General features: G+C 27.7%; 1 long non-coding RNA gene and 1 pseudogene across 2 annotated transcripts; one reads left to right on the forward strand and one right to left on the reverse strand.

The window, feature by feature from the left end:
• Window positions 1-34: 34 nt before the first annotated feature.
• LOC123919479 lies at window positions 35-640 on the forward strand (annotated as a pseudogene).
• Window positions 641-737: 97 nt separating this feature from the next.
• On the reverse strand, window positions 738-9,201 carry LOC123919480. Of its 2 annotated transcripts, none has more exons than XR_006813218.1 (4): window positions 8,918-9,201; window positions 8,642-8,748; window positions 8,182-8,259; window positions 738-1,006 (listed from the first exon to the last, which is right to left on the reverse strand). It is a non-coding gene; the product is annotated as an uncharacterized LOC123919480 (long non-coding RNA). The 2 variants fall into 2 exon arrangements; XR_006813219.1 differs by having other exon boundaries at window positions 738-1,910.

The raw sequence follows: 9,201 nt of genomic DNA on the forward strand, positions 1-9,201 counted from the left end.
ATTTGCATATTCAACACACCCAAATTCTTATTCTATGTGTTCCTATTACACAATGAAATCAATCAAATTCAGATTATCACTCTTATTCTTGTTACTAGCCTCTAAATCCTTCATTGCAGAATCAAAATGTACCAAAACTTGTGACTTAGCTTTAGCTTCCTACAATATACAAAAAGGTTCAAACTTAACATATATTTCATCCATCATGAAATCCAAGGTTGTTTCAAAACCTGAAGATATTTTCAGCTACAACACTGACACATTACAAAGTCCAGATATTCTCCTAGTAGATTCAAGAGTGTGAATGTTCCCTTTTCTTGTGATTGCATCAATGACGAGTTTCTTGGTCACACTTTTCTATATGAGATTTACCCAGGAGATACCTATGCTTCAATTGCAGAATTCACTTTTAGCAATTTGACCACTAAGGAGAGCATCGAAAAAGACAACGATTATAGTCCAGATAATATTCCGGTTGATGGAACACTTAATGTTACTGTTAACTGTTCATGTGGGAAAAGAGAGGTTTCTAAGGATTATGGTTTGTTCATCACATACCCTCTTAGTCCTAAGTGTTAGTTAATGTGCTGATTTTATGTTAGTGGAATATGATAAAGTAGTGGAAATTATTTAGTGTAAGTGAAGAGTTGTCAATGTCAATAGTGGAAGCACTTAGTGCTTAGTGGAGTGTTTAATCATTGATTAAGCACCTAGTAGTGGTGACTCTTTGATAGTTGTAATCATCACTACTAATGCTATATATATTCATGTGTATGAGATGCATTTGATATAAGAAAAAATACATGAATATTCAGCCTCAAAAATACTATCCTACTCTAAATTATGCAACAATATAGTTTATAATATATACCACACCTCTAGAATACCACCAACACTAAGGACACTTTGGAGTCTATTGCAAAGGATACTAATATTGATGCTGAGTTGCTTCAGAGGTACAACCCTGGTGTGAATTTCAGCCAAGGAACTGGTCTTGTTTTTATTCCTGGAAAAGGTTAGAATTTTATTTTTCTGTCATGGTTTAGTTTTCTGATAATGGAAATTTTATACCCATTTGTACAAAAGGGTATTATTATGTTGGTCAATTATTTTGATTTTAGTAAAAAACAATTGGTCTTGGCCTTTTGTTTTACATTTTAATTTAGAGTTCGGTTAAGAGGTGTAAAGTTTGGCAACAAATTGATATTGGTAAAGTTTGGTTATTATATGTAATTCCTTAATATGTGACTTAAATATTTTCATTATCTAATTTATGCTACAGGTAGAATGCTCATTCTAGTTATTAACTTGACATTCTAATTTTTCATGGATGAGTAATCAATCAATAAAGAATACTATTATATCAAACTTTTTAACTATTTGTTCCTCTATATGTTAATGAAACATGCATTAAGTGATGTTTGTTTACCGATCGTAATATTTGGATTTTAGGTATGACTATTCCTTGTTTTATTTTATATATTTTTCTTTAAATTTTGCAGATAAAAATGGAGTTTATGTTCCCTTCGCCTCCTAGCCCTAGGTAAGTTTTATTGTGTTACCTTTTATTAATAAACAATAAATATCATTTATGTTTAATCCCATATCATTATTTTTATTTAAATAGATGAAATCACGACGTGCATAGTTGAACTCAAGAGAGATGAAGTAATGCTATCCATATCAAAATTTCTTTTACATTCTTGTTTGTGTTAAGTTAATGTCATCCATATATATATTATCAATAATAGTTTTTTACAACACTCGCTACTTAGAATACGAGAAAAGTCCTTTTCAATAGAAATACAGAAAAGTAAAATTGGAAATGCAGTATTACTCTGATAATATGTAGTAGTAGGAGACACAAAACTCTGACAAAGGCCTGAGTCTCTTGGTTCCCTGAGAGAGCGCTGCGTGTGAGGCATATTAGAAATTAATTTACTTTCTTTAGTTTTTTATGAGTAATGCATAAAACTCATTCTCTAATACGTTGGGTTAAATATGCTTTTAATCCTAATAAATATTTTAAATTTTGTCAAAAAAATAAATTTTTCTTTTGGCCAATTTATTATTCACACGTAAAACTTAATAATTATCACGCGTTTATCACCGCATGTGTACTTGTAATTCTGTAAGATAGTCACCTTCCTTTTGGCCGGTTAATATTCACATAAGTTACAAACACACAACTTTTAATATTTCAAAATAAATTAATAACAAAAATTGGGAAAGCTTAACGTAAACTAAAATTGTAGAACGGTTGAAACTTTTAACTAAAGTCTCTATATGTTAAAAATATTTTGGATTGCGTTAAAAAATTAATGATGCTTTGATTTTGGAGGGCTATTTTTATGCAATTTTAAAAACTATGAGTAAACTTTATCAAAATATAAAAAAATAAGGACCGATTTGAAAAACTTTAGACTCGATGTGCAAATTTTGAAAACACCAAGGTCCAACTTGTATGCAAGTTTCAAGTAGTATATGAAAAATGAACTTTAAATTTAGTTTTAGACTTTTAGGTAGTATTTAAAAAAGATTAATGCTGGTGTGAACGAAACGAAAAACATGAATGAATCTAAGCCATCAATTTTTAACCCAAGACTAGCATGATTTCCACCAAATACGGAAGTTTAGTGAATTCAACCAGTAAAACAATCCCATATAAGCATTCTTATATTCTTATATTTCGTATGTCACGTTTGTCGTACCAAGTAGCATTGTTCTTTAAAAAATAATGTTGAAAAATCATAAGCTAGATATGAGTGCATATAATGCATGTCAAAAAAGTTTTTATTTATAAATCACATCACATGATAACAAAAATTTGTACAAGAGTGAGTTTGGGAATTGGGTAGGAAAGTTTACCAAAAACTATAATTATAGAACAATTGAACCTTTTAACTAAAGTCTTTACATCACTATTTTTATGTAGTTTCCAAAATATGAGTAACCATTTTTAAAATATAAAAATAAGGAATGATTTGAAGAAATTTAGACACAATTTGCAAATTTTGAAAACTCCCAAGGTTTAATATGTATGCAAAAATAAGTAGTATATGAAAAATGACCTTTTAATTTTAGTTTGAGGTACTATTTGAAAAATAATATCGAAAAATCTTAAACTAAATACGAATGCCCATAACACAAGATCATGCATGTCAAAAAGATTCTTGGTTTATAAATCACAATAACAAAAATTTCTACAAGATTGTGGTTGGAAATTTTACGGGAAAGCTTAATGTAAACTAAAATTGTAACGAAACTTTTAACTAAAGTCTATATGTTAAAAATATTTTAGATAGCGTAAAAAAAATGTAATGATGCTTTGATTTTGGCGGGCTATTTTTATGTAATTTTCAAAATAAGAGTAAACTTTTACAAAATATAAAGAAAATATGGACCGATATAAAAAAATTTAGGCACGATGTGCAAATTTTGAAAAGGCCAAGGTCCAACATGTATGCAAGTTTCAAGCAGTATATGAAAAAAGACCTTTTAATTTAGTTTTAGGTAGTATTTGAAAAATGATGTCGAAAAATCATAAACTAGATATGACCGCATATAATGCATGTCAAAAAAAGACTTTAATTATAAATCACATAATAACAAAAATTTGTACAAGAGTGAGGTGGTATATGAAAAATGACCTTTTAATTTAGTTTTAGGTAGTATTTGTAAAATGATGCCGAAAAATCATAAACTGGATCTGAATGCATATAATGCATGTAAAAAAAAAGTCTTTAATTATAAATCACATAATAACAAAAATTTGTATAAGAGTGAGTTTGAGAATTTAGCAGGAAAGAATAATGACAACAAAAATTGTAGAACAGTTGAACCTTTTAACTAAAGTTTTTGTGTCTCTAAAAAGTATTTTGGATAGAGTCAAAAAAGTAATGAAGCTCAGATTTTGGAGGCCTATTTTTATGTAATTTCCAAAATATGAGTAACCTTTTTCAAAATATAAAAATAAGGATCAATTTGGAGAAATTTGGACACAATTTGCAAATTTTGAAAACTCCAAGTTCCAACTTTTTTAGGAGTTTGTCAAAAATAAATTTAGTCTTTGATAGTATATGAAAAATAATTTCAAAAAATTTTAAACTAGATCATGCATGTCAAAAAAATTCTTTGTTTAAAAATCACATAATAACAAAAATTTCTACAAAAGTGTGGTTTGAAATTTTATGGGAAAGTTTAATGTAAACTAAAATTGTATAACAGTTGGAACTTTTAACTAAAGTCTCAATATGTTAAAAATATTTTGGATAGCGTTAAAAAAGTAATGATGCTTTGATTTTGGAGGGTTATTTTTATGTAATTTTCAAAACTATGAGTAAACTTTTTCAAAATAAAAAAAAAATACGGACCGATTTGAAAAACTTTAGACACGATGTGCAAATTTTGAAAACGCCAAGGTCCAACTTGTATGCAAGTTTCAAGTAGTATATGAAAAAAGACCTTTTAATTTAGTTTTAGGTAGTATTTGAAAAATGATGTCGAAAAATCATAAACTAAGATATGACCGCATATAATGCATGTCAAAAAATGTCTTTAATTATAAATCACATAATCACATAATAACAAAAACTTGTACAAGAGTGAGTTTGAGAATTTAGCTGGAAAGTTTAATGACAACAAAAATTGTAGAACAGTTGAACCTTTTAACCAAAGTTTAAGTCTCTAAAAAGTATTTTGGAGAGTCAAAAAAGTAATGATGCTCCGATTTTGGAGGCCTATTTTTATGTAATTTTCAAAATATGAGTAACCTTTTTCAAAATATAAAAATAAAGACTGATTTGGAGAAATTTGGACACAATTTGCAAATTTTGAAAACTCGAAGGTCCAATTTTTTTAGGAGTTTGTCAAAAATAAATTTAGTCTTAGGTAGTATTTGAAAAATAATTACGAAAATTCTTTAACTAGATCATGCATGTCAAAAAAATTCTTTGTATAAAAATCACATAATAACAAATATTTCTACAAAAGTGTGGTTTGAAATTTTATAGGAAAGCTTAATTTAAACTAAAATTGTAGAACAGTTGAAACTTTTAACTAAAGTCTCTATATGTTAAAAATATTTTGGATAGCGTTAAAAAAGTAATGATGCTTTGATTTTCGAGGGCTATTTTTATGTAATTTTCAAAACTATGAGTAAACTTTTTCAAAATAAAAAAAAATAAGGATCGATTTGAAAAACTTTAGACACGATGTGCAAATTTTGAAAACGCCAAGGTCCAACTTGTATGCAAGTTTCAAGTAGTATAAGAAAAATGAAGTTTTAAATTAGTTTTAGGTATTATTTAAAAAATAATGTTGAAAAATCATAAACTAGGTATGAGTGGATATAATGCATGTCAAAAAAAGTCTTTATTTATAAATCACATCACATGATAACAAAAATATGTACAAGAGTGAGTTTGGGAATTGAGCGGGAAAGTTTAAAAAAAACTAAAATTATAGAACAATTGAACCTTTTAACTAAAGTCTTTACATCATTAAAAAATACTTTGAAAAAAAGTAAAGATGCTCTGATTTTGGTAGGCTATTTTTATGTAGTTTTCGAAATATGAGTAACCATTTTTAAAATATAAAAATAAGGAATGATTTGGAGAAATTGACACAATTTGCAAATTTTGAAAACTCCAAGGTTTAATATGTATGCAAAAATCAAGTAGTATATGAAAAATGACCTTTTAATTTTGTTTGAGGTAGTATTTGAAAAATAATATCGAAAAATCTTAAACTAAATACGAATGCCCATAACACAAGATCATGCATGTGAAAAAGAATCTTGATTAAAAAATCACATAATAACAAAAATTTCTACAAGATTGTGGATGGAAATTTTACGGGAAAGATTAATGTAAACTAAAATTGTAGAACAGTTGAAACTTTTGATTAAAGTCTCTATATGTTAAAAATATTTTTGATAGCGTAAAAAAAATGTAATGATGCTTTGATTTTGGCGGGCTATTTTTATGAATTTTCAAAATAAGAGTAAACTTTTTCAAAATATAAAAAAAATTAGGCACGATGTGCAAATTTTGAAAACGCCAAAGTCCAACTTGTATGCAAGTTTCAAGTAGTATATGAAAAAAGACCTTTTAATTTAGTTTTAGGTAGTATTTGAAAAATGATGTCGAAAAATCATAAACTAGATATGAATGCATATAATACATGTCAAAAAAAGTCTTTAATTATAAATCACATAATAACAAAAAAATTTACAAGAGTGAATTTGAGAATTTAGCAGGAAAGTTTAATGACAACAAAAATTGTAGAACAGTTGAACCATTTAACTAAAGTTTTTGTGTCTCTAAAAAGTATTTTGGATAGAGTAAAAAAAGTAATGATGCTCAGATTTTGGAGGGCTATTTTTATATAATTTTGGAGAAATTTAGACACAATTTGCAAATTTTAAAAACTCCCAGGTCTAATTTTAGGAGTTTGTCAAAAAAAAAAAATTAGTCTTGGGTAGCATTTGAAAAATAATTTCAAAAAATCTTAAACTAGATTCTTTGTTTATAAATCACATAATAACAAAATTTTCTACAAAAGTGTGGTTGGAAATTTTATGGGAAAGCTTAATTTAAACTAAAATTGTAGAACAGTTGAAACTTTTAACAAAAGTCTCTATATGTAAAAATATTTTGGATAGTGTTATAAAAGTAATGATGCTTTGATTTTGGAGGGCTACTTTTATGTAATTTTCAAAACTATGAGTAAACTTTTTCAAAATATAAAAAATAAGGACCGATTTGAAAAACTTTAGACACGATGTGCAAATTTTGAAAACGCCAAGTTCCAACTTAGCGGGAAAGTTAAAAAAATTCTTTAATTATAAATCACATAATAACAAAAATTTGTAAAAGAGTGAGTTTGAGAATTTAGCGGGAAAGTTTAATGACAACAAAAATTGTAGAACAGTTGAACCTTTTAACTAAAGTTTTTGTGTCTCTAAAAAGTATTTTGGATAGAGTAAAAAATGTAATGATGCTCAGATTTTGGAGGGCAATTTTTATGTAATTTTCAAAACTATGAGTAAACTTTTTCAAAATATAAAACAATAAGGACCGGCCGTGAATTTGGTAATTTAGCGGGAAAGTTTAATGAAAACTAAAATTGAAGAATAGTTGAACCTTTTAACTAAAGTTTTTCTGTCTCTAAAAAGTATTTTGGATAGAGTAAAAAATGTAATGATGCTCAGATTTTGGAGGGCAATTTTTATGTAATTTTCAAAACTATGAGTAAACCTTTTCAAAATATAAAAATAAGGAAATTTTGAAAACTCCAAAATCCAATTTGTATGCAAAAACCAAGTAGTATATGAAAAATGACCATTTAATTTAGTTTTTGGTGTTTGTCAAAAAGAAAAATTAGTTTTAGGTAGTATTTGAAAAATAATATCTAAAAATCTTAAACTAGATACAAATGGCCATAACACAAGATCATGCATGTCAAAAAATTCTTTATTTATAAATAACATAATAACAAAAATTTGTCCAAGAGTGAGTTTGGGAATTTAGCGGGAAAGTTTAATGAAAACAAAAATTGTAGAACAGTTGAACCTTTTAACTAAAGTCTTTACATCTCTAAAAAATATTTTGGATAGAGTAAAAAACAAGGAACGATTTTGTAAAATTTAGACACAATTTGCAAATTTTGAAATCTCCAAGGTCCAATTTGTATGCTAGTTTCATGTAGTATATGAAAAATGAAATTTTAATTTTGTTATAGGTAGTATTTGAAAAATAATGTCTAAAAATCACAAACTAGATTTTATAGGAACTTAAATATTTAAAACTCTTTCTATATCTCAAATGTTTATGAAAAAAATGCATCATACTTTATTTATAAATCACATAATAACAAAAAGTCTATAACAATGTGTTCGGAAATTTAGCAGGAAAGTTTAATGAATACTAGAATTGTAGAACCGTTAAATCTTTTAACTAAAGTCTCTATATCTAAAAAATTGTTTGGATCGGATAGAGTAAAAAAGGTAATCATACTTTTGTTGGACTATTTTAATGTTACTTCCAAAAAAAATGAAAAAATCAGGACAGATATGCAAAAATTTGTTAAAACTATAATTGTAGGTAATACAAAACTATTCTCTTCACTTCAATTTTTTTAATACTTTGATTATGAATAAGTATTTCAAGAATAATTTACCTCATAATGTTTTAGCAGCCCGACGTTATTGCAACCGGTAGCTCCTCACGAACAAACATCCATTGTCCTTGATCACACCTAAAAAACATTGAATACGCATAAGTTAGAACTCCTCAGTTATGATATGTCGCGGAGGGGCCGGAACCACTTCATGTCATAACTGACCCCCCGAACCAGATTTAACTGGTGGTGAAAAACCAAAAAAAAATAAAAAAGACATAACATTTAGGCATTATGACATTGACAACTAACTTAAACATTATCATCAAAGAATCATAAGAAATACTGTACAAGTTCAATCATTGTTATATCAGTCCAACAATTTCAAATGATAGTAACTTCATAATATCTTTAAAACAGAACCTTTCCTCTTCATTTCACATCTAAAATCATTATAACCTTAATCTAAATCAAGTTAATCTAAATCAAGTTAATCTAAATCAAGTTAATCTAAACTTACTTCTGAAAAAGAAACCAAATGTAGAGTTGAAGTCCCTTTCCCCATCTTGATGAAATCCACCAACCACCAAAGAAATGAGATCTCCCATAAAACAAACTCTACAGTACCTAAAATTAGCAACACATGAAAAATTCCTTTGTTTAATGAATGAAATCTTTAAATAAACCAAAAAGAAAACAAGAACTAGGATCATAGTGATAATGAGGGTTAGGGTTTTGTAAAAATAAAATTGTGAATAATGAAATTCTGAAATCAAGAAAACAGAGTAGAACTCACTATAAGTAAAGAAATAGGTGAAATGAACATGAAAAAATCTCCGTCACGGCGTAGGTGGTTACGCGGTCGCGAAAATAAAATTGGTAGATCGGAAAAATGAAAAACTCGGTTTTGTAGAGGAGGAAGAGAGGAGGTTAGTGGTGGTGGTTACGCGGTCATATGATGTAGGATAGCAAATTTACGGCCTTGGGAATATAGGTATGCGGTGATGGGAGAAATGGAAGGGAGAGAGGAAAGAGACAAAAGAATAGCGGTGGTGATGCGTTCTGTTTAGAGAGAGAGAG

This window comes from Trifolium pratense, linkage group LG4 (assembly GCF_020283565.1).
Source record: "Trifolium pratense cultivar HEN17-A07 linkage group LG4, ARS_RC_1.1, whole genome shotgun sequence".
Taxonomy (NCBI): Eukaryota; Viridiplantae; Streptophyta; class Magnoliopsida; order Fabales; family Fabaceae; genus Trifolium; species Trifolium pratense.